The 24,659-nt window shown below is 36.0% G+C and overlaps 1 protein-coding gene and 1 long non-coding RNA gene across 2 annotated transcripts in view; one reads left to right on the top strand and one right to left on the bottom strand.

The window, feature by feature from the left end:
• Nucleotides 1-24,659, bottom strand: part of GPR158 (G protein-coupled receptor 158) — a 420,275-nt gene that overhangs the window by 140,412 nt on the left and 255,204 nt on the right. The window lies entirely within an intron of this gene.
• Nucleotides 16,803-23,531, top strand: LOC122240250. Its single transcript, XR_006219686.1, has 3 exons — nucleotides 16,803-16,904; nucleotides 19,829-19,886; nucleotides 23,446-23,531. It is a non-coding gene; the product is annotated as an uncharacterized LOC122240250 (long non-coding RNA).

Below are 24,659 nucleotides of genomic sequence, written 5' to 3'. Positions count from 1 at the left end.
AATCCTGACATTGAGAGATATGAGGACACTGTTTTTCAATAATTTTATTTACAGTGATATTAATAAATGAGAACAGACTACATCCAGTTTGGCAAACTATATGCAGTTAGTTTCTCTTAAGAAAATCTGTGATGAGGGGCACCTGGGTGGCTCAGTTGGTTAAGTGCCTGACTCTTGCTTTTGGTTCAGGTCAAGATCTCATAGTTCATGAGATTGAGCCCTCCATTGAGCTCTTCACTGACAACATGGAGACTGCTTGGAATTCTCTCTCTCTCTCTCTCTCTCTCTCTCTCTCTCTCTCTCTCTCTGCCCCTTCCCCACTCATGTGTGTGTGCGTGTGTGCTGCGTGCTCTCTCAAAATAAATAAATAAACTTAAACAAAAATCTGTGATTAAATATTGAAAAACCATTCAGATTTAGAAAAATTTGTCAAGGAACAATTGCCAAAAATGGGGTCGGTTCAAATCAGTATTATTTTTTCCAAAAAAATTATTAGCAATAAAAAAGGTACAAAAAAAGCAAAAGGATATGTTCAGGACAGAGACTGGTAAAGTGAAATCAAAACAATCCACAGAGTTTTAATTATTTTTAATTCTTCATTCAAGCATAATTAACATATAGTGTTATATTAGCACTATTAACTATATTATACTATTATACTATTAACATATAGTGTTATATATTATCTAATGATTCAATACTTCTATACATTACTCAGTGCTTATCATGATATATATACCCTTAATCACCTTCACCCATTTCACCCATCCCTCCTACCTCCCTCCCTTTAGGCAACCACTCCTTCTATATTTAAAAGTCTGTTTTTCTGTCTTTCTCTTTTTTGTTTTGTTTCCTAAATTCCATATGTGTGTGAAATCATATGCTATGTGCCTTTCTCTGACTGTCTTCACTTAGCATTATACCCTCTACATCCATCAATGTTGCTGGAAATGGTAAGATTTCATTCTTTTTTATGCCTGAGTAGTAGTACGTTGTATATATATACACACACATACACACCACTTCGTCTTGATCCATTCCTCTACTGATGGACATCTGGGTTGATTCTATATCTTGGTGATGGTAAGTAATTCTGCAAGAAACATTGGGGTGCATATATCTTTTCAAATTCATGTTTTCATTTTCTTTTGATAAATACCCAATAGTGGAACTACTGGATCATGTGGTGATTCTATTTTTAGTTTTTTGAGGAACTCCCATACTGTTTTCACAATTGTTGCACCAATTTACATTACACCAAGAGTGAGCAAGTTTCCTTTTTCTCTACATCTTCACTGACACCTGTCATTTCTTGTGGTCTTGATTTTAGCTATTCTGAAAGGTGTAAAGTAATATCTCATTGTGGTTTTGATTTGCATTTCCCTGATGATGAGTGATGCTGAGCATCTTTTCATGTGTCTGTTGGCTACCTGTATGTCTTCTTTGGAAAAATGCCTATTCAGGCCCCTGCCCATTTTTTAATTGGATGGTTTTATTTTTTAGTATTGAGTTGTATAAGTTACTTATATATTTAGGATATTAACCCATTATCAGATATATCATTTGCAAATATCTTCCCCTATTCAGTAGGCTGTCTTTTCGTTTTGTTGATGGCTTCCTCTGCTGTACAATAGCTCTTCCTCTACAATAGCTTTTTTTTTTTTTTTTTTTTTTGGTGCAGTCCCAACATTTTAATTTTGTTTTTATTTCCCTTGTCAAAGGAGACATATCTAGAAAAATGTTTTTATGGCTCATGTCAAAGAGATTACTGCCTTTGCCTTCTTCTAGTTTTATGCTTTCAGGTCTCATATTTAGGTCTATAAGCCATTTCAGTTCATTTTTGTGCACGGTGCAAGAAAATAGTTCAGCTTCATTCTCAGTTTCTCATTGTTTATTGAAGAGAATGTATTTTTCCTATTGTATATTCTTTCCCACTTTGTCATAGATTAATTGATCCTAAAAGCATAGGTTTATTTCTGAGCTCTGTATTCTGTTGATCTGTGTGTCTATTTTGTGACACTCCCATACTGTTTTGATTACTATACCTCTGTAGTACATCTTGAAATCCAGGATTGTGATTCCTCCAGTTTTGCTCTTTTTCAAGATTGCTTTGGCTATTGGATTTTCGGATTATTTGTTCTAGTTCTGTGAAAACTGCTGTTGGTACTTTGATAGGGGTTGCATTGAATCTGTAGATTTCTATGGCCAATATAGGCATTGTCATAATATTGGTTCTCCCAATCCATAAGCATGGAGTATTTTTCTGTTTGTATGTTTCATCTTCAATTTCTTTAATCAATGGTTTTAGTTTTTATAGTACAGGTCTCCTTGGTTAAATTTATTCCTAATTATTTTATTATTTTTGGTGCAATTATAAATGGGATTGTTTTCTTAATTTTTCTTTATGTTACTTCATTATTAGTGTATAGAAATGCAACAGATTTCTATATATTCATTATGTATCCTGCGACTTTACTGAATTTATTTATCAGTTCTAGTATATTTTGGTGGAGTCTTTAGAGTTTTTGACATATAGTATCATATCACCTGAAAAAAGTGAAAGTTTTACTTCCTCCTTACCAATTTGGGTGTGCTTTATTGTTTTTTGTTGTCTTGTTGTGGCTAGGACTTCCAGTACTAAGTCGAATAAAAGCGGTGAGAGTGGACATCCTTGTTTTGTTTCTGATCTCAGGAAAAGCTCTCAGTTTTTTAGCATTGAGTACGATGTTAGCTGTGGTTTTCATATATGGCCTCTATTATGTTGAGGTATGTTCTCTCTAAACCTACTTTGTTGACATTTTTTAACATGAATCTTTGTCAAATTTGTCAAATGCTTTGTACTTTGTCAAATGCTTTTTCTGCACCTACTGAAATGATCATATGGTCTTTATCACCTTTCTTATTAATGTGATGCATAACATTGATTGATTTGCCAACACTGAAACACTCTTGCACCCCAAGAATAAATACTACTTGATTGTGCTGAGTGATTTTTTTGAGGTATTGTTAGATTCAGTTTGCTAGTATTTTGTTGAGGATTTCTGCACCTATGGTCATCAGAGATATTGCTTTGTATTTCTCTCTCTCTGTCTCGTATGTATGTATGTATGTATGTATGTATGTATGTATGTATGTAGTGTCTTTATCTTGTTTTGGTATCAGGGTAATGTTGGCTTGTTGAAGGAATCTGGAAGCTTTCCTCCCTCTTCTAGTTTTATAAATAGTTTGAGAAGAATAGATATTAACTCTTCTTTAAATGTTTTCTAGAAGGGTGCTTGGATGGCTCAGTTGGTTAAGCATCCAACTTCAGCTCAGGTCATGATCTCATGGTTTGTGGGTTCAAGCCCTGCATTGGCTCTGTGCTGACAGCTCAGAGCCTGGAGACTGCTTTGGATTCTGTGCCTTCCTCTCTCTCTGCCCCTCCCTCACTCATGCTCTGTCTCTCTCTGTCTCTCTCTCAAAAATAAATAAACATTAAAAAAATTTAAATGCTTGCTAGAATTCACCTGTGAAACCATCTGGTCCTAGAATTTTGTTTGTTGGGAGTTTTTTCATTGCTGGTAATTGGTGTTTTCTAATTTTCTATTTCTTCTTGATTCATTTTGGGAGGTTATATGTTTCTAGGAATTTATTCATCTCCTTCAGATTGTCCAATTTGTTGGCATATAACTTTCACAATATTTGTATTTGTGGTGTTCTTTGTATTGTGGTGTCAGTTGTAATTTCCCCTCTATTAGTTCTGATTTTATTTATTTGAATCTTCTATCTCCTCCTCCACCTATTCTTCCTCTTCTCCTTCTTCCTCTGGCTAAAGATTTATTAATTTTGTTGATCTTTTCAAAGAACCAGGTCCTGGTTTCATTGATCTGTTGTCTTCTTTTTTAGTTTCTATTTCATTTATTTCTCCTCTAGTTAATGATTTCCCTCCTTTTACTTGCTTTGGGCTTTGTATTTCTTTTTATAGCTCCTTTAGGTGTAAGGTTAGGTCATTTATTTGAAATTTTTTCGTGCTTCTTGAGGTAGATCTATATTGCTATAACCTTCCCTCTTAGAATTGCTTTTGCTGCATCCCAAAGATGTTGAACCATTGTGTTTTCATTTTCATTTGTCTCTATGTGTTTTCTGATTTCCTGGTTGACCCATTCATTATTTAGTAGCATGTTATTTAATCTCTATATATTTGTGTTCTTCTTAGATTTTTTCTTGTGATTGATTTCTAGTTTCATATCATTGTGGTTGGAAAAGATGCATGATAGAGCTCAATTGTTATGAATTTCTTGAGATTTATTTTGTGGCCTAACAGTGATGTATTCTGGAGAATGTTCCATGTACATTGGAAAATAATATGTATTCCATTGTTTTGGATGCAATGTTCTGAATCTGTCAGATCCATATGTATCATTCAAAGCCACTGTTTGTTTCCTTGTTGATTTTCTGTCTAGATGGTCTATCCATTGATGTAGTGGGGTGTGAAAGTCCCCTACTATTTCTGTACTACTCTTTATTTCTTCCTTTATGTCTGTTAATAGTTGCTTTATGTATTTGGGTGCTTTCCTGTTGGGTGGATAAATATTTACAATTGTTGTATCTTCTTGTTGGATTGTCCCCTTTATGATTGTGTAGTCTCCTTTTCTGTTTCTTGTTATAGTCTTTTCTTTTAAAGTCTATTTTGCTCAATATAAGTAGTGCTACCCCAGCTTTCTTTTTGCTTCTATTTGCATGATAAATGTTTTTCCATCCTTTCATTTTCAATTTGCATGTGACTTTAGGTTTGAAAATAATCTCTTTTAGGCAGTATATAGATGGACCTTCCTTTTTTATCCATTCAGTTACCCTGTGTCCTCTGGATGGAGCACTTAGTCTATTTACATTCAAAGTAATTATTGATAGGTATGTATTCATTGCCACCTTGTTACTTTTTATGATTGTTTTTGTAGTTATTCTCTGTTCATTTCTTCTCTTTCCCTCTTCCTTTGTGGTTGATAGCTTTCTTCAATGATACACTTAGATTCTTTTCTCTTTAATTTTTATCTCTGACAGGTTTTTCATTCATACCATTAGGTTTATATATAACAACTTATGCATATAGCACATTCCAATTAAGCTGATGGTTGCTTAAGTTTGAATCCACTTTAAAGTACTAAATTTTTTCTACCCCTGCCATGTTTTATGTATATGATGTCATAATTTACATCCTTTCATTTTGTGAACTGAGTTTTATAGATATAATTGATTTTAGTGCTTTTGTGCTTTAACCTCCATAATGGTTTTTATACATGATTAATCTACTTTTATTATGTTTGCATACACTTGTGAAATGTTTTCCTTTCCTAATTTTCTTACTCATGATTATGTCCTTTTCTTTCCTTTAACATTTCTTATAAGACTAGTTTAGTGGTGATGAACTCCTTTAACTTATATTTGTCTGGAAAACTCTTTATCTCTCCTTCCATTCTGAATGATAGCCTTGCTGGATAGAGTATTCTTGGATGCAGGGTGTTTTGTTTTGTTTTGTTTCAGCACTTTGAGTATATCATGTCATTCCTTTATGGCCTATAAAGTCTGCTGAAAAGTCAGCTGATAGCCTTATGAAGTTTCCCTTGTATGTAACTGTTTTCTTTTCTCTTGCTGCTTTTTAAAATTTTTCTATGTATCACTACTTTCTGCCAATTTAATTGTTATATGTCTTGGTGTAGACCTCCTTGGCTTTTGTATTGTTGGGGGCTCTATATGCCTCCTGGATCTGGATGTCTGTTTCTTTTCCCAGATTAGGGAAGTTTTCAGGTATTATTTCTTGAAATAAATTTTTGTCTCCTTTTCTCTGTCGTCTCCTTCTGGGATCCCTAAAACGTGAATATTATTATGCTGGATGTGTCGCTGAGTTCTCTTAACAAAAATGCTGATGGGTGCCATTATTCTGTTTTGTTTTTGGTGTTTAGCTTGGATGCTTTCTATTATTCTGTCTTCCAGTTTGCTGATCTGTTCTGCTTCCTCTAGTCTACTACACTTATTCCCTACAGTTATTCATTTATTCCCTACTACAAAATTCCCTGAATCATTGAGTTCTTCATCTGATTGGTTCTTTTCTATATTTTCTATCTCATTGTTGAATGTATTACTGAGATCCGCCATTCTTTTCTCAAGTCCAGTAAGTATCTTTCTTTATCACTGTTACTGTGAATTTTCTATCAGGCATATTGCATATCTCCATTTCATCTAGCTCTTTTGCTGTGATTTTGTCCTGTTCTGTCATTTGGGACATATTTCTCTGATTCTTCATTTTGTCCAACTCTCTGTGTTTATTTCTATGTATTAGGAAAGTCAGCTACATCTCTTGAACTTGAGAGTAGTGGCCTTATGAAGAAGAGATCCTGTGGTGCCCTGTAGCACAATGTCCCCTTCACCAGAACCTGGCACTTCAGGGGTGTTTCCTAAGTGTGCTGCATGCTGAACCATGTTTGCCTTCAGCCTTGTCAGCTACAATGGCACTCTTTGCCTGTTGTGGGTAGAGTTTGGTCCCTCTACTATTAAGTGGCCAGTTTGTGGCCATCTTGGCCTAGTTGGGTTAGGCAATATGTCTGCCCTCAGTCCACTACTGGGTTCACAGGGAACTGTAGGATGCTTTCCCTGTGTTCTCCGAGACGCTTTCATTGAGAGGCAGGGCCAGCAATCAAATCAGTTGTCTGCCCCCAGCCCATTGCTAGGGATGCAGTTGAACTGGTGTATGTGGTTTTCTTCCCCTCTCCCTGGGTAAGAGACCCTTTGAAGTGATGCTGATCACTGTCAGGTATGCTTGCAGAATGAGACATGTCAGTCACTGCTTGGAAGGACTCCTAGACAGTGGTGCAGGTTGGATGGGGCAAATCCACAGGAGAATGCAGGGGCAGGGCATGCTGTATTAGCAAGCAAGGTGGTAAGTGTTCATACTGGTTCCTGCAGGTGTCCTTGTATCTGGGCTGGGGAGGAGGAATAATGGCACTCACCAGCATTTTGTTCTTGGAGAAGTCTCCGAAAGATCCCTGTCCCTCCAGTGAATGTTTTGAGACTAATAAATAAATCTTCTTCTTGTATACTTTCAAACTGCTCCCTCTATGCTGTATCTGAGATGGGTTGTTTTTTATGCTGGCTCTATAAGGGTGGGGTCTCAGTTTCCTATTTCCTTCTAGCTTTTCCAGTTGATTTTTAAAGTTACTGTGTTAAGCCCCACTGATTGTAAAACCATGCAAAGTTAAGCCCCTCTGGTTTTCAAAGCCAAATGTTTGGGGGACTTGTTTTTCTAGTTTAGGTCCCTTATGTCTAGGGTGTCTGGTGTGGGGTCTGTTCATCTCCTTGTCCATTCTTGTGGTGTCCCCCACTATGCTTAGTCTCTTGGGTTAGTTTCATTGTTGACTAGGACTCTGTCCTTCCTACCATTTTCAATATGGCCTCCTCCCTGTGATTAACTGTGGATAGTCTATTTTGCCAGTGTTCCATTCATTTTCTGAGTTAGTTCCACTGATGTATCTGTTGGGATGAGGTAAGTTTAGGATCCTCTTACTCTCCCATCATCAAGAACAGTACCACAGAGAATTTTAAATGCATGTAATAACGTATATGAGCTTTATATCCAGACAGTTTGGAATCTCATCATTGGCCGCTTATCAGCTGTGTGATCTTGGGCAAGTTGCTGAACGTTCTGAACTTCAGTTTCTTCATTTAATAAAATGGATGTAATGATGCCCTTCCTTGCAGCACTGTTGCAAATACTGGCCATAACACTGCCCAGCATAGAGCAGGCACTCTGTCAATGGTACTTCATCATCAATGTTTCATGGACAGATAGAGAAAATGAGATCAACAGTCTATCTAAGATCACTCAGCTGATGAGTGACAGAACAAGGTCCCATTATCCACTGCTGCTGATTCTTAAGTCAGTGTGATTTCCTCTGTACATCCAATCTGACCCTCAGTCATTTTCTTACCCAAAGGAACAGAATTACATGTAATATAATAACAAAAACATGTAGCACTACTAAAGCATTTTAAAATAAATAGACACAAGTAATAAATAAATTACAAGTAAGGAGTTCAGTTCAAATGTTATAAAAAATTACTATTCAGTTTAAAATTCTTGATGGCTTTATGCAAAACATTAAAAAATTGTCACACTGCCTTAACTAGGAATTCTTCCTAATTTCTAAAAGTTCACAAGAAAGCCTGTTTTCACATGATTTGACAATTTGTAGTGGAGCTGTTTAAGACATTTTAGAAAAATTAATTTATCCAAAAATAAAATCCAGACTAACATATACATTAAAGTACTGTATATATATTAAGTATACACATAATGTATATATAAAAGTATATACATACACATAATGTATATACATACACATAATGTATATACTTTTATATATACATTATGGGTATACTTTCATATAAACATTATATATGAAACATATACAGTTTCTTATTCTTTAAAACAGTACAACACACTGAGTTTTAAAATTTCTGGTATTTTTATGCACGTGATATTAGATATAACAGGTCATTCATTATTAATTATGATTCACCATTTAATGCAGGTTTGGCAGGATTTACATGAGGCACCTGTCCATTTGCTTAGCTTTGTTTCAAATAGTGTGAGCATACAGAGGAGTTTCCTCCTCCCACTCCCCACGGAACTTCAGTGCCTGATATTATGGCTCAAAGTTGCTAACACTCACAGCAAGTGCAGAGATGCAGAATAACAGATGCATGAGAGGGAACATTTTGGATAACCTTTACTCAGCCAAGCTCATCTCTCCTGCGTATGTCCTTAACAACTTAGTACCAAAGCTCTTTCTATCAGACTTCTTCCCACCTCTTAGCACCTCTCCTCTGCTAAGATGCCAGTAGGATACATTCCTGAAATATAGATGATCAGGTCCTTATTTGTCCTCATTTTTTCCCATAATTTACAAAAATAGCTTTGATGTCTTTGTATCTATTTGCAAACTTCAATTCTCTTTTTCTTTCAGTACTAATAAACAGAGCAACTCATATTTCACATAATGGAGATAAATTCTCTAAATGTCAAAAAGCATACACAGTGAACTTCACAAACTAAAGAATTTTGCCTTGAGAAAGATTACTGTATAACCTTAAATAAAGTGGCATGAAATTACTGAAACAAAATATGTTATCTGCTTAGACTTCTATTATTGATTAAAAGCTACTGAGATTGATATATTTTCAAATAAAAAGTTGATAATTGAAAGAACAAATTCCTCCTCATGAAGAATCCAAACAGAATCATAATAAAATATAAAATATTAAGTATTTTAGAAGATATTAATAAAACACTTTGCTTCTTCAAATAATCTCTGTTATAGAGATGAACTCAAATATCGTCTAGTTTGACATCATTTTTTAAACATAAATATATTTTATACTTGAATAAATTCAAGAAACTTCATAAATCATTGCTCAGTTTCACCTAATTGCTAAGTAGCATCTTACTTTATCATTTGAACATTGTCCAATTTCAGAATTTTTTTTTTCTTTTTCAGTCTGGTGTGTTGAAAACTGTGGTCTGTAAGGTAATGACTTTAAAGTACTGCTGCTCACACAGAGGCAAGAGAACCCATCAAATGTCAGCCAGACAACATCAGCATCTCTTCAATCGCCTTATTTAAGGAAAAAAAACCAATGTGAGAACAAGAAGAGAATTGCTCAGAACCGTTAAGGTTGTCTTGAACACATCATCTGTCTTCTATAGCATGTTTAGGAATACCTGGAATGACTAGGCAACATGTAAAATAAGGAACATTTCATATATTGTCTGATATCTGGAAATAGTCTAAACAGGCTACGACTTGTTTCTGTTCCTTCAACTCCACCTTAACACAAAAGTTTTAATTCTGACAAGACACTTAGAAATGTCCAAAGAAACACGATGAGCATTTCGGTGAATAAGCCAATAGATGGCTCCTTATCTGCTAAAGTTAGCAGTTCAGAAATTTAAAAGAGCAGCATTATATCTGACAGGGAAAAACAAAACAAAACAATTGTTACTTAGGTGCAAGGGTGATAGAGACAGGAACTCAAAACTCAACCTCTAAAATTGTGTAAATATCTCTAGATGACATGCAGTAAATTGGATTCTGATTTTCCCCAAATTAAGAAGAAGAATCATTAAACGGGCATTATGGGTGGGATTCAGTCCACACGGAGTGCATCATTCTTAAACTTGTTTGCCCGAAGACAAAGTGGAAAAAAAAGGAGGGATATATTAACTAATCCTGTTTACATTTTGATTGTCATTTCTATTTTTTTCACAATCCATTAATTGTTTTCTGTTTATTCATTTGAGTTTATTTCACATTGAACAGACTACAGAATTTTGCCATTCTTTATGGTATCTATTATGATTTCAGCTTCATCTGCCTGATTTGTTACCAGAATATTCCTTTTTTTTATTTAACTTTATTTTTTATTTTTTAAAATTTACATCCAAATTATTTAGTATATAGTGAAGCAATGATTTCAGTAGATTCCTTAATGCCCCTTTCCCATATGTTTTTGAAATCATAACGTTTGCAATTAGATACTTATCTTGATATTTTAGAGTTTTATATATTACATTATAAATATAGTTATGCAAAGATTTTCAAATAATAAATTCATAATTTTTATTCAGATAACAAATGCTAACCCTTCCATACAGGATTCAGAAAGGTCACAATAACTGAGGGATATTTTAATTAGGCATTCTTCTCTGTTTGCATCCTACTTAGTTACTCTTAGCTCTAAAATATATTATAAAAATGTATTAGGATTAGGCTATCAGCTCAAAAAGACACAAGAAATAATTAAGAACATTTAGACATTTGACAGAAAAGAATTACTAAAAAGTTAAAACAATGTTATTTTAAAAAGCAGAAAAAAGTTTTACAATGTAATAGATTTTTAGAAAGCAATTGTGTTTAACCTCATCAAACACAGAACTATTAGGGCATCTGGTGGCTCAGTAGGTTAAGTAGGTGGCTCTTGATCTTGGCTCAGGTTATCTTGATCGCATGGTTCATGAGATCAAGCCCCGCATTGGGCTCTGTGCTAACAGGGCAGAGCCTGCTTGGGATTCTCTCTCCATCTCTCTCTGCCCCTCCCCTGTTCACACATTCCCTCCCTCAAAATAAATAAATAAACATTAAAAAAAAGAAAAAAAAGGAAATTGCCTTTAAAAAAGTCTTTAACAAATCCGAACTATTACTAAAGCAGTTTTCTAGAAGTAATCAAATTTTGAAGTTTTTTAAAACTAATTATTCCAGGTCTTTATCTCTAGCCTAGACCTCTTTCTGGAGCTCTAGACCCATATTTTCACTTCCCTATAAGAGAATTCTATGTGAATGACCTATAGGCACCTGAAATTGAAGATTTCAAAAACTAAAATTTTCCAGTGGTTAATGGTAATCAGCTAATATATTGTAATAAAACTCTCTGAATATACATCTATAGGCTAGAAATAAATGAGGTAGGTTTTATAACATATTCAAATACCTTTGGTATTTCCCAGAAGTCCTAAAATTTCACTGACTTTCTCACCAAATAAATTAATAAGTAACCAAATAAATGATTACAATGAAAAGCAACATGCATGCTGATCCATATTCAAGTGGAGAGGAAATTCTTCACTTTTTACGGGTTTGCTGTATGATTTAGAGAATAAATTAAATAATCAAAATCTTAGTAATTGGAGGAAAAGGGAAAGGAAGAGAAGCACAAGAGGAGGGAAGTAATAGAAACCATCTGTTTAAGTTTGGTTTAGCATATTAGAGGGTCTTGGTTTCATAAGGATAAAATGGAGGAAGCAGATGGGTAGGTGGAGGCAGAAGTGGACTCAAGCATAAATGAAGTCACTGTTCTCTGAGCTTCCTTGCAAATGCCTTCTGGGGTCCTTCTGCCCCTGTGCTCTTCTGCCCTCAACTCTTCCACTTCAGACAACCAGTACCCTCAGGGCACCCTTTCTGTCACCTCATCCAGGCCTGCCCTCTTCAAGCTAAGGCACATATTTAAAAATAATTCCCTTATTCCTCTTAATCTTCAACTTGTAATTTCTTCCATGCTTAATCTTACTTACTAGTTATAAACAAAAAGGATATGATAAATGCCAATTAGGGTGTCAGTGACTAATAATAATTAAAAGTTTGCTCCTCCAGATAGGACTTAGAAGATAAAACAGATAGCCAATACTTAAAACCTAAAGGCAGAGATCTTGAACTCTGAAAGTTAAGAGAGCTATTAACACAGTGGGTCTTCTTATGCCCCCAAAGAGCCTATGACCCTTTCTGCTAAGATGCCCCTTTTCCTCTAAGATTGCTCCTTTATATAAGCAAACCATTCAGAGGATGTAGAGGTTACTTTTAGGAATGAAGGATCCCATCATTCTCATCTTTTGTTGAGTTTTTTTAAAGAAGCAATTCATATTTCAGAAAAGGCTTTTATTTCCAGTTGTACATCTAAATCCATCAAGAATAAGTCTATCTAACCACAACTACCACACATCTGTGCCTCAGTTAATCCCCTAAACCTCTGTTAAGGGTAGGCTAAATGAGTAGTTTGCTTCCCTTTATTAATTTCTTTCTTTGAAGCAGAATTTTGTATAATATGGGAAGGGACTTTATTTATTTATTTATTTATTTATTTATTTATTTATTTATGTTTCATGTTTTATTTATTTTTGAGAGACAGAGAGAGTCAAAGCATGAGCAGGGGAGGGACAGAGAGAGAGAGGGAGACAGAAAATCCAAAACAGGCTTCAGGCTCCATCCAAGCCATCCGCACAGAGCCCGCTGCAGGGCTCGAACTCATGAACTGTGAGATTATGACCTGAGCCGAAGTCAGACACAACCAACTGAGCCACCCAGGTGCCCCTGGAAGATGACTTTAAGATACATCTTTCACTATGTGATGGGTTTCATGACATGCTGTGTAGGTATGACTCCAAGGACCAGAACAGCAGCTCTCTTCTACCCCCATGAATGCGTTTCATTTACTATAGTTTTCTCTTTGTTTCTTTGTTCGCTACATTTTTAAGCCCATGAAAGACAGAAAATGCATAAATTCTGGGAATAAAAAGAAAAAAAAAAAACAACTTGGGGGAAAGCAGGTATAACCAGAACCGCTGCATTAGATAAAAGAGGGACCTAGAAGTATATCTAGCATTGCTAGTTTGCTCATTCAATGGCATTTTCCCCAATTGAAGATACCTTTTGATTTTAACAAAATGTTGATAATAAAAGTGATAGTAATGACAACAATAACAGTAATGACAGCAGAATTTTTGTACCAGCTAGTATTCCACACAGTTTATGTTAATTAACCCTCACAAAAACATTTAATCCTCACAACAAATCCCCATTTTGTAAATTAGGATGCCTGAGGCTTAGAGAGGTCAAAAAACCTGCTCAAGGAAATTGACAGAGGCAATATTATATAGTGGTAGCATTCAACTTTGCCCCTCTCACTTTCAGAATTCAACTCTGTAAAGCTGTCATTTAAAATAGCATCTGGATAGAGGTCCCTGAAACAACCTTTACCAAGCTCCCACTAAAATACAAAGACGCATGTGAAATAGAAAACTGTAACCCTGCTGTGAACAGGGAATTCAAAGCAGAAATACAAGTAGAAATAAAAATGTGAAAAAGTACTCATCCTCACAAGTAATCATGAAATGTAAATAAAAATTGTATTTCATTTTGAACCTATTAGATTGAAAAAGTTACAAAGATTGATAACAAAAATCACTGATTAGAAAGCCAGAAAATGGGCACTTTCATACTGATAAAAATACAAACTGATGAAGCCTTTGAATAAGCAGTTTTGAAGTGCCTATCAAAATTTTAAGTGTCTGTACTTGATTATACCAGCAACTCCACCTCCAGGGAATTTATCCTCAGTAACTATTTGCATGTTTTCACAAAAATATACGCACAAGAATGTTTACCAAAGCACTGTTGGTACAATACCTGGTGAAAAATTGAACAATTGGAATATCCATCAATAGCAGAGAATGTAAACCATGCTTCATCCATATGAATGCAGCTATTTAAAAATGAAAAAGATATGTACAGGCACGACAAGAGCTCCAATAGAAGTAATATTGAAATAAAAAAAAACTTTTTAGCAAAAGGTATGCTTAGAGTGTACATGCATATATTTAACCCTTGATGGCATATATCTTCTGGGAAAAGGCAGAAGTGGAAAGAAACAGGGGTCTTTCTTACTGCTTTATAATTTTTCATTGTTAATTTTGTATAAAAACAACAATGCATTCATTTATTATTCAGCTAATAATCAACAAAAAATCCTAAATGTTAACCAAGGAAGGGAAAAAGAAGAAAGGGAGGGATGTAGAAGGAGACCTACTCAGGGTAGGTATAAAAAAATCAAAAAGCCAAAGAAATCAAAATAAAGTTTTGGAGTCTGTTTACAAGAGACTTAATTAGAGGAAAGGTATCCAAGCATCATCTCTAAGGCCTGTCATGTAATAAGCATTTATAGTTACGGGGAAAGGAAGTAAGATAAATGAAGGAAAAAAGGGAGGGATGATGGAAAAAGCAAAGTCCAGAGAAAAAAGGAATAAACAAAAATTTATCATGTAAAAGAAAAAAAAAGTAATAATCATAATGCCAATATCTGTTGAAGTGAAATGTAAGGTAGCATGAAAAAGGAAAAAGAGGATACTTTTTAAGGAGGGTTCACACCTAAGTGCAGAGCCGAACATGGGCTCTCATGACCTTGAGATCAAGATGGGAGCTGAGATCAAGAGCCGGATGCTCAACCAACTGAGCCACGCAGGCACCCCAAAAGAAAATACTTAATATCAATCGGTTTTATCATTTTCTGAAAGCTCTAACAGTAGAAACCCTGAACACACTGTGCCACATAGCCCCTGGGGCCTCCTCAGCCCCGTCTGCACTTCACTGCCCTTTGCTCATGATGTTTCTGCCAGCCTGGCCACTTCAGTTCTGCAAATGCAGCTGCTCCCCACCTTAGGGCTGTCAGAGCTCATCCTGTCCCTTCACCCTGGCCTATTCCCACCTCCCTCTCCAACCCTCATCTAGCTCACTTCAACTCATTCCTCGGGTCTTAATTTCATGGACTTTTCATACAATAAAGTTTTTTTGAGTGCCTTCCCTGTATCAGACAAGGTGGCAGACACAGAAGTTTCAGAGACTTTTCTGAACTACCCAACCTGGGTAAGGTTTCCCACACTTTATGCTCATTGCGCACAATATGTCCATGAGTGGCACTCTTATCACAACTGAAATTCATGTTGAAAGCAACGTTCATAAGCATCACTTCCTAACAGAAAGAACATCTACCATAAATAAACCTACAAGTCTTGGCGGTGAGGCAGACATTCTTCTTAAAACCAGGCACAAGGTAAGGATACCTGATATTAACATTGGTATTTCACATGATTCCAGAATTTCTATTAAATACAATGAGATAAGAAAAAGAAATAAGAGCTATAAGGACTAGACATGAGACAACATTATGATCTGGTAAGAAAGCTGTCCTAAAGAAATATCTGAATCATATACAAGATGTTGTTATAAGAATGTTCCATGCACAGCATTATTCATATTGGGAGAAAATTAGGAACAATCTATATCCTGAGATATAGACAAATGGTAAAATAAATTATGATATACTCTATGATGTAATAATATGTCATAAAATTCAAGGTTTTGGAGTGTACTTAATGACAATAGAGTATAGGACTATAATTTTTATATATGGAAATATTTTATGTTAAATTTTAAATGTTTTTAAGTACCAAATTGTAGACTTCTAAGTGATTTTTACATTACTTAAAATTTTCAGCGTTTTTCAAACTCTGTAAAATATCCTTGTATTGCATTTATAAGATGGAACGGTTTAGGACTCTCATTTCACACAAGGGTGGAAAAGATTAAAGTAAACTGTTAAAACTGTTAAAAAACATAACATAACATAACATAACATAACATAACATAACATAACATAACATAACATAACATAACAAACAAAACATAACATAAAACTGTTAAAATTAAAGAGACTGACAATACCAAATGTAGAGAAGATTTAGAGCAAATGGAATTTACATAAATCAAAGTAGGAATACAAAATGGGAACTTATTTTTTTAATTAAAAAAAAATTTTTTTCAATCTCTATTTTTGAGAGAGAGACAGAGAGACATACTATGAGCGGGGGAGGAACAGAGAGACAGGGAGGCACAGAATTCGAAGCAGGCTCCAGGCTCCGAGCTGTCAGCACAGAGCCCGATGCGGGGCTCCAACTCAAACAGTGAGATCATGACCTGAGCTGAAGCTGGACACTCAACCGACTGAGCCACCCAGGTGCCCTATAAAATGGGAATTCAAAGCTGTATAACCACTTTGGAAAATGGTTTGGCAGTCTCTTACCAAGTTAAAAATACATCTGCTCTGTGACCAAGCAGTTCTGCTTGTAGATATCTATCAAAAACATTTGATCACAAAAAGACTTCAACAAGAATGTTCCCAGCAACTTTATTTATAATAATCAAAAAGCAGAACGACTCAAATATCCATCCAACAGGAAAATGGATAAACATATTATATAAAACTCACACAGTGAAATACCACTCAGAAATGAAAGGGGAGAAGGGCTGATGCACACGACCAAGATGAATGTCCAAAACAACATATATTAAAGAAGCCAGGCCCAATAGAGAACACATTGCATGATTCCATTTACATAAAGTTCTAGAATGAGTATAGCTAATCTATAGTGATAGAAATGTCAACGATGGTCATCTCTAGGTAGGGGTGGAGAGAGGCATGGGGATTGACTAGGAAAGGACATGAGAGAACTTTCTGGAGCTAATGGAAATTTCTACATCTTGACAGAGGTATGAATTACAAAGGTGTATGCATTTGTCAAACTCACTGCGCTGTACAATTAAGATCATTTCACTCTATGTGAATTATATTTTAATTAAAAAATAAGTAATACTAAAGGATCTGAAACTCACGCTAAAGGGTCAAAGATAAAAATTAACAGAGCTTTTATCCTTCAAATCTCATGAAGCTGGTGCCACCAATTTGCAAGACTTACCATACAAGGAGTGAAGCAGCAAAGAAACCTTTACTCTATAATTTTCTGGTATTTCTACCATTTGTACCTTCATTTTGTGTGTTATAGTAGCTTACATTGAAGCTAGTAACATTTCCAAACTTCTCACTCATTTACATCTATCTGATCATGTGGCAAAGACAGAAGAAAGCCCTATAAGAAAGGGTACAAGAAATAGAAAGAAGCTCATAATTCTCTACTTACACTCTATCAAAGATGAGAAACACTCACACACATAGCATGGTAATTAAATACATAAGCTTTGCCGTTTTTATGACTTGAGACTTGCATAATGGTTCTGCCACTTACTGGTTCTGTGTCTTTGAGCAAAGTTTATTTTATTAGTATTAGTTTTAGTTTATTTTAAAAGCTATCAAAATTCAAATTAAATATGATTTTTCAGAATAAACTACAGTAAAATATATCATAACTATATAAAACATATATACCTGCTCATTTCTTAGTGCACATAACATTTATTTTGAAAATAGTCTCTAGAAATCGATTGTTAAATTCTGATTCTGTTCTCCTTAGGTATAAACAATTTTGCCCTTCAACGAATTCTTAAATTTAATTCTGATATGAGTAAATTTTTGCTAATATATTACAATTGTGTTTAAATTTGCAATAACATTTTTATGACCTTTCAGCTGATTAGTCACTCGTTTGTCTGGCCTCAGATAATGCCTTTTTCTAAAAGGGCACCATAAATAAAGCAACAAAACCCTCATTTGCTATTATTAAAACCGATGGAAGATTTTGTTGGATTATCTTCCCTGTCTTATCTACCAATTAAAAATGTCACTAGAAAAAAAAAAGTTGCTGATTTGCCTTTTGGTGAACATAAAAATAAAACAACAAAAAACGTTATATCCATTTGCTGGTGAACATTTAGCTCAAAATTCATATCAGAGTCTGTTCACGGTACCTAGTTGTTTACAACTGGTTTTGGCAAAGACAATTTTATAGTTATCCAATGTAACAAAAAAATAGGCTAGAATATAGACAACAATATTGTATTACAATCATCAAACTTGCTAAAGGACTAGAACATAATTATTCCAACCACTTAAAAAATGATAATGTAATGTGGTAGAGGTGTTAATTATCACTATAATGGCAATCATTTTACAATATATAAATGCATCAATTTAACATGCTGTACATCTTAAATTTACATAATGTGATTCATCAAATATATTTCAATAAAAATAGGCTAGAGCTTGATTTGAGCATGTCAATTATGAAATAATAAAATAGAGTATTTTGGTTTACATAATTAAAATGGCCATAATCACATGTCCAGTCATTAACATGAATGGACCACATGCCAGATAAAGTACAAAAAGTTCTGAAACAGATATATATGGAAATCCATGGGCAAAGTATGCTCTCAAGTGAGTAAAATTAAGGTGGTCATTAAAACAGAATGGGTCCATTGGTGCCCCAAAACTGTCTAAAACCCTATCCAAACTTTCCTATTTTTTAATCACTGCTTTTGGAAGACAACAACTCTCTCACCATATGCCTATGGTCTGAAAGCACATATCTGGAAGGCTGTTCTTGAAGCCTTGCAAAATTTACAAAGATTTTGTGACTTCCTGACTCACAGAAAGCTGTAAATAGAACCTATTTTAAGGCATTTTAACACTAGTTCTCCTGATACCAGCTGAATAAATAAATCAGTGTAAACGGACATAAAAGTAATTTGATTACTTTCTCTTACTGAATCTTAACATTCAAATCCTTCAGGTGATTCAAATTTTGGATAAAGACCTAGAATAAGGGTTTTCTTTTCTAAACCCTCCCTGGGTGATACACAGTAGGAATCTGCCTCTCTTCATACCCTTTCTCTGGGGTACCGCTTTCATTCCCATAATCAGTTACCACCTCATCACGGTAACTCAAATCTAAATACTAGGTCTGATCTCTCTTCTGAGCACCAGTCCTGTCTCCTCCAACTAGTTTCATGGATGTCTTCATCTTAGCATGTCCAAAACCAAACTCCTCTTAGTCCACTCAAACCTGTTCCTTCGAAATCCTCTTTCTTTGTTAACGGCTTCACAGTGTATAACGAAAATCAAATTAGAAACATGAGAGTCATTCTAGATTCCTTTCTCTCATCACTACGGCCAGTACTATGCTGTTTCTTCTTACGAATTATCTTTGAAAATTACTCCCTCTCTCTCACCCCTACTGTCACTGCCTTAAATCACGCTTTTCTTCATTTCTCTGGAAACAATTATAATGGATTCCTAAACGGTCTCTATATTTCCAGTCCCCACGTTCTAGGTTACCTTCTGCATTCAGCCAGGGAGATATCTGTAAAACATAAATGTACCGTGTCATTTCTTTCTTAAACTCTTGTGATGACTTACTGTATACGAATCCAAATTCCTTATCTCAGCATTTAAAGCTCTTCATGTTCTAGTTCCTTCCAACCTTTCCACCTTCATCTCCAACACTCCATAGACCACATGCTGTGTTCTTCTGGGTTCTTTTTAATCCCAAGAACTTTGCAAATTTTGTTCTTTTACCTAAAAACTCCTACTCATCTTTCAAAGCAGTTCAAATACTGCCTTTTCTGGAAAGATGTTCCTGATGTTTCTATTTAGAGTCAAGTGTTACTCCTTTTGTATACCCACTCCTATTTACATTTTTATTTGTTGTTAATGTATTTATGTCTATCTTTTTCACCAGCCACATGGAGCTACCAGAAAACACCTCACAGAAGACACAGAGTGCATTCCTATTACATGTAAGGAAGGCTGTATACTCCATTTCCATTTCAAACTTAGACATGAAATAAGTTGCAGGAATAGTTTTTCCCCAAATAGTTAATAATACCAAATTGCTACATAACTGCATGAGGGATATGTATGATTTTTAGTATGCTTATTTAGATGCAGAGAAGTTGAGCCTCCTCCTCAAGAAGCATAATCTGGAAACTTCAAATAGTGGACCAGAAGCATATATACCATGACTGGTGTTCTCTAGTGGCGCTACCTCAAGATTATGCTGATTTTAAATTCAGTGATGTCATGTTTGGAATTCTCAAATTTCCATCTGGACAAGAAAGAAAGAATACACTTTGGAGTTGACAATCGAATAGTGACATTATTTCCCACTGGTGTTTTGTTTTTCATTTTCCCCATTCTTCTATTCAAAATGCACACACACATACACACACAGTTCTGGCTCTCATGGAGTACTCAGTTATTTAGGAAAGACATACATCACAGACTGAGGTAGAGATTGTTGCTCTAAAGCTATGGTTCTTAATGGGGCAGCAGATATTTGATGATGTCTGGAGACATTTTTAACTGTCATGACTTAACATCTAGTGGATAGAGGTCTGGGATGTCACTTACAACACACAGGACAGCCCCGACAACAAAGAATTATCTAATTCAGAATGTGAATAGTGCTGATGTTGAAAAGCCCTGTTCTATAGGAAAACTTCTCAGAACTGCAATAGGACACAGAAAAGAAATCTGGATGGGAATGAGAGCTTAAGAGAGGCTTTATTGAGAGTGATGGATGAGTTGAGATATGAAAGACTAGAAGGAGAAAAAAAGAGTTAAATAGGTGGAGTGGTAATGGATACAGAAAATTGACAGTGTTCCAAACAGAGAAGCCACAGGTATTATTAAGTCCCTGGTATGCATGGTTTATCCAATGACAAGGGTGTAGCTTAAGTGCCAAAAGGAAGGGGAGAGAAGTCAGTGTTGAAGTTGTAAAGATAGCCAGCATCAGGCATGCTTGAACTTGTAAGTATGGGTTTGGATTTTGGTCTCTATCCTATAGCACTGGAAAGCCATCAAAGGGTTTCTGAGGAAGGGTACAAGTTTTAAAATGACAAAACTGAATTTAGAAAAGATCTCCCTGGCTGCAGGGTAGAGAGAGGATACTGAATGAGAATTCCGATGAATGCAGGGCACTACAACAAGGGGGTGGCAGTGGAGATGGGGAGAAGTAAATCCATTTGAGGGTGCCAACTTGACAGGGATTTACGATAGACTGGCTATGAAAGCTGAGGAAAAGAGAAGTGTCAAAGATGATGCTGTGGTTCTTACTTACTCTCTGATGGATGGTGGTGGCATTCCCTGAGACAAGAAAGAGTGGCAGAGGAAGATCCAGAAGTTGGTCGTTAACATACTGATGAATTGAGGCACAAGCAGAAATATCACTTAGGCAGTTGGGACCATGGGTTCGCAGGACAGAGGAAATGTCTGTGATTATTTAGGCACAGATAATAGGAGAGAGGGTCTAGGGTTCAGCTGAATTCCAGCTGCCTCTGTTATTTATATGTGATTCTCATCTGCTGTCTGTGTTTGTTACATCTGTCTTATGTAGTCATGTCTTTTAGCTTATTTCCTATACTTATCTCACTGGTGAGCCACTGGTGTTTGCCTTCTGCCTTGCTGGCTCATTTGTTGTTGTGCCTAACTGCTCATTTACTTTCACACAGCATTTCTGTTGGCTTATTTGTGTCAAAGACAAAACAAAACAAAACAAAACAAAACAAAACAAGAAACAAATCTAAACTTCCTTTCTAGTTTGTGTAGCCTTTATTGTCTCTCTCAGTCATTCCATGCTGCTAACATCCAGAGTAGCCTAATCAAGGGTCTTCCTCGAGATTTGATTTCTTTTAGAATCCGCTTCCATGTGTGCCTCCTCTCTACCTTCACAGACATTTAAAAATAAATTTTCCTATTTCATGGTAAAAGGAAAAGAGGGATAAAGAGATTGTGAATTTAATTTCACTGAGTGAATCCTGATTAGGGGGAAGGGCCCCTTTTTCTCTCTTGCATGTTCCATTGTCTCTGAAATTTGGTGCCCTTAAGGAATACCACTTCCTTTGGTTTTATTTCTCCCTGACCAAGGAAAGCCAAAAAATAGATTAATCATGATTTCTAAAAGGTTTAGTGTTCATGTGATTGTAGAAAGTATAAATTAATGAGAAGAACGGATGAGAAGAACAGTTTTTAGGCTTTACCTTCAGCCATGGAAGAGGATATAAAGAGCAATTCTCAAGGTTATAGGTCAATGGCTCTCAACCCTAGAGGTATATTAGCAACACATAGGACAATTTAAAAAATTATATGTGCTTGGAGACCCCATTCCAAGAAACTTTTTCATAAGATATGAGAAGGGGGTCTGTCTTCTCATTCACATTTTAAGGGCCACACAGAAGAACCTGAAATTGATTGCCTGATAGATTTAAGTGACACCAACCTGATCCAAGCACACGAGACTTTACTGGTAGTCGCCCACCAGCAGCAAACCACCAATAATAGTGTCTAGACGGGCCAGCCAGAGTCCAGGAGTCAGGAGGGTGAGAATTGTGGGATAAATTCCAAAGCAAAAAGGGTACCCCAAGTCATAAAAGCCAGAAGGTAAACTGGTCATCTTGGCATTGCCAGCATATGCTATTCTTTTCTTTTTTTAATGTTTATGTATTTTTAAGGGGGCACGGGGGAGAGGGAGACACGGAATCCGAAGCAGGCTCCAGGCTCCGAGCTGTCAGTGCAGAGCCTGATGCCGGGCTCAAACTCACGAACTGTGAGATCATGACCTGAGCCAAAGTCAGTCCCTTAAACCGACTAAGCCACCCAGGGTTTTTTTCTCAAATGTTTATTTTCGGGGGAGGGGGCAAGCAGAGAGAGATCAGCGTATGCTCTTCTGCTTGCTAACTGACTCTGGTGCAGAGACATACTGTAAATGGGAGGAGCCAGGGCAAAGCAGCAGGACCATGGTGTTAGTGAAACGTGTGTGTGCTGAGTTAAAGAGGTAGACTTGAGTAGGAAGAAAACATTTTAGACATAAAAGTGTTGAGGCTCCAAAAGAAGTTGAGTAAAATAAATATGGATGATAGCAGCTTCCAGAATAATTATGTATTAAATTTCTACTGCCGTAAGGCAAAAAAAGTTATGGCATTTTTTTATTTCCTTTAAGGTTCTCTGCTATTATCATTCACCTTGCTTCCCTTCTTTTCTATTTTTCATAGTAAAAACGAGGCCACATGTTTTCGAAATGAGACTGAGTCCTACCTCCAATCTATTTTAAATTTGGGTCCTAGAGCTAAAAATTGGCTGTATTACTCAAGTGGCAAAAATGCTCCTATCTGAATATTACATTCTGGAATAGAAAATAACATATACCCTTCAAAGCCCTCAGCAGTATTATAAAACAGTATTATACTTAAATTTAGTAATATTTTCTAAAGAAATGATAAAATAAACTGGGAATTCATGAGAATGGGTAAATAAACTTTAAAGACTTTTTAACCTCTCAAAAATTCTGCATATTTCTAGGATATGAAGAAATCCTGGCCTTGCTAATTAGCATTATAAAGATAATTTAAGTCTCACAGACTTTGCAAAGCAAAAGAAGGAAGAGAAAAAAGGTCAGTGAGAATCTTACTTCTCTTGAACTTAAACTTTTTCTCAACTGGGCTTTCTTCCAAGTGAAATAAAAGTCTCTCTGTCAGATGTATTTCTTAGGCCCTATTGGTGGGGTGCTATTATAAATAGTTAAGAGGGGAAAATAGAAATCTATGCTTTGCTTCTACAAACACCAACTAGCAAACCGTCAATTAAAGGAAGTGTTTCGAGGGGCGCCTGGGTGGCTCAGTCAGTTGAGCGTCCGACTTGGGCTCAGGTCACCATCTTGCGGTCTGTGAGTTTGAGCCCCGCGTCAGGCTCTGGGCTGATGGCCCAGAGCCTGGAGCCTGCTTCCGATTCTGTGTCTCCCTCTCTCTCTGCCCCTCCCCCGTTCATGCTCTGTCTCTCTCTGTCTCAAAAATAAATAAATGTTAAAAAAAAAAAGAATACTATGTATATTTAAAAAAATAATAATAATAATAAAAATAAATAAATAAAGGAAGTGTTTCGAGAGGCCTTCTTTTTTCTCTTACTGGCTACTGTACAGGAATCCAGCTGTAGGCATAGTCAGTAATGTCTTTTCTTAGCCTGACTCCACCTGTCAGGGTTAAGCGCCACTCTGAAGATGGTGGCCGAAGCTCGTGTCCTCAGCTAGCATTCAGTCCATTTCTCCCCTCTGATCTGTGGTAGAGAGAGACAAGACAGGTAATCTGAAGGAAAATCCAATATTGAAGTGAAACCCCAGAGCAACTTATCACTCTGAGATGCTGCAGACAAGAAAACACACCCAGAACAGGTCCCCTTTTGCCCTCAGGAAGCCAACTTATATATTTATAGGTGTGTGGAGGAGAGTATGATTTTTATAGATGTGGAAGACAAAGATAAGACAGAACCTTGGTTTCATGACAGCTCATCTCTAAAAATCTTCAGCAGAAGGAAAAAAATGTATAACTCCTTGTCATGGTTACCCTTCCTGTCGCCTGAGAGCCCTGTGATTCTAACTGGGTGAACAGAGAATGCCAAGGGACAGAAAGCACCATAGATACAAATACAAGGAAGGAAGGGGGTACAAATGAGCTCTGAAATCTCCTTAAGGGATAGTGCCTGGCCTCTAGTTTGAGAAATGCTGACACAGAAAAATTATT

The sequence above is a fragment of the Panthera tigris genome, chromosome B4 (genome assembly GCF_018350195.1).
Source record: "Panthera tigris isolate Pti1 chromosome B4, P.tigris_Pti1_mat1.1, whole genome shotgun sequence".
NCBI lineage: Eukaryota > Metazoa > Chordata > Mammalia > Carnivora > Felidae > Panthera > Panthera tigris.
This window is presented reverse-complemented; position numbering and strand designations above follow the sequence as displayed.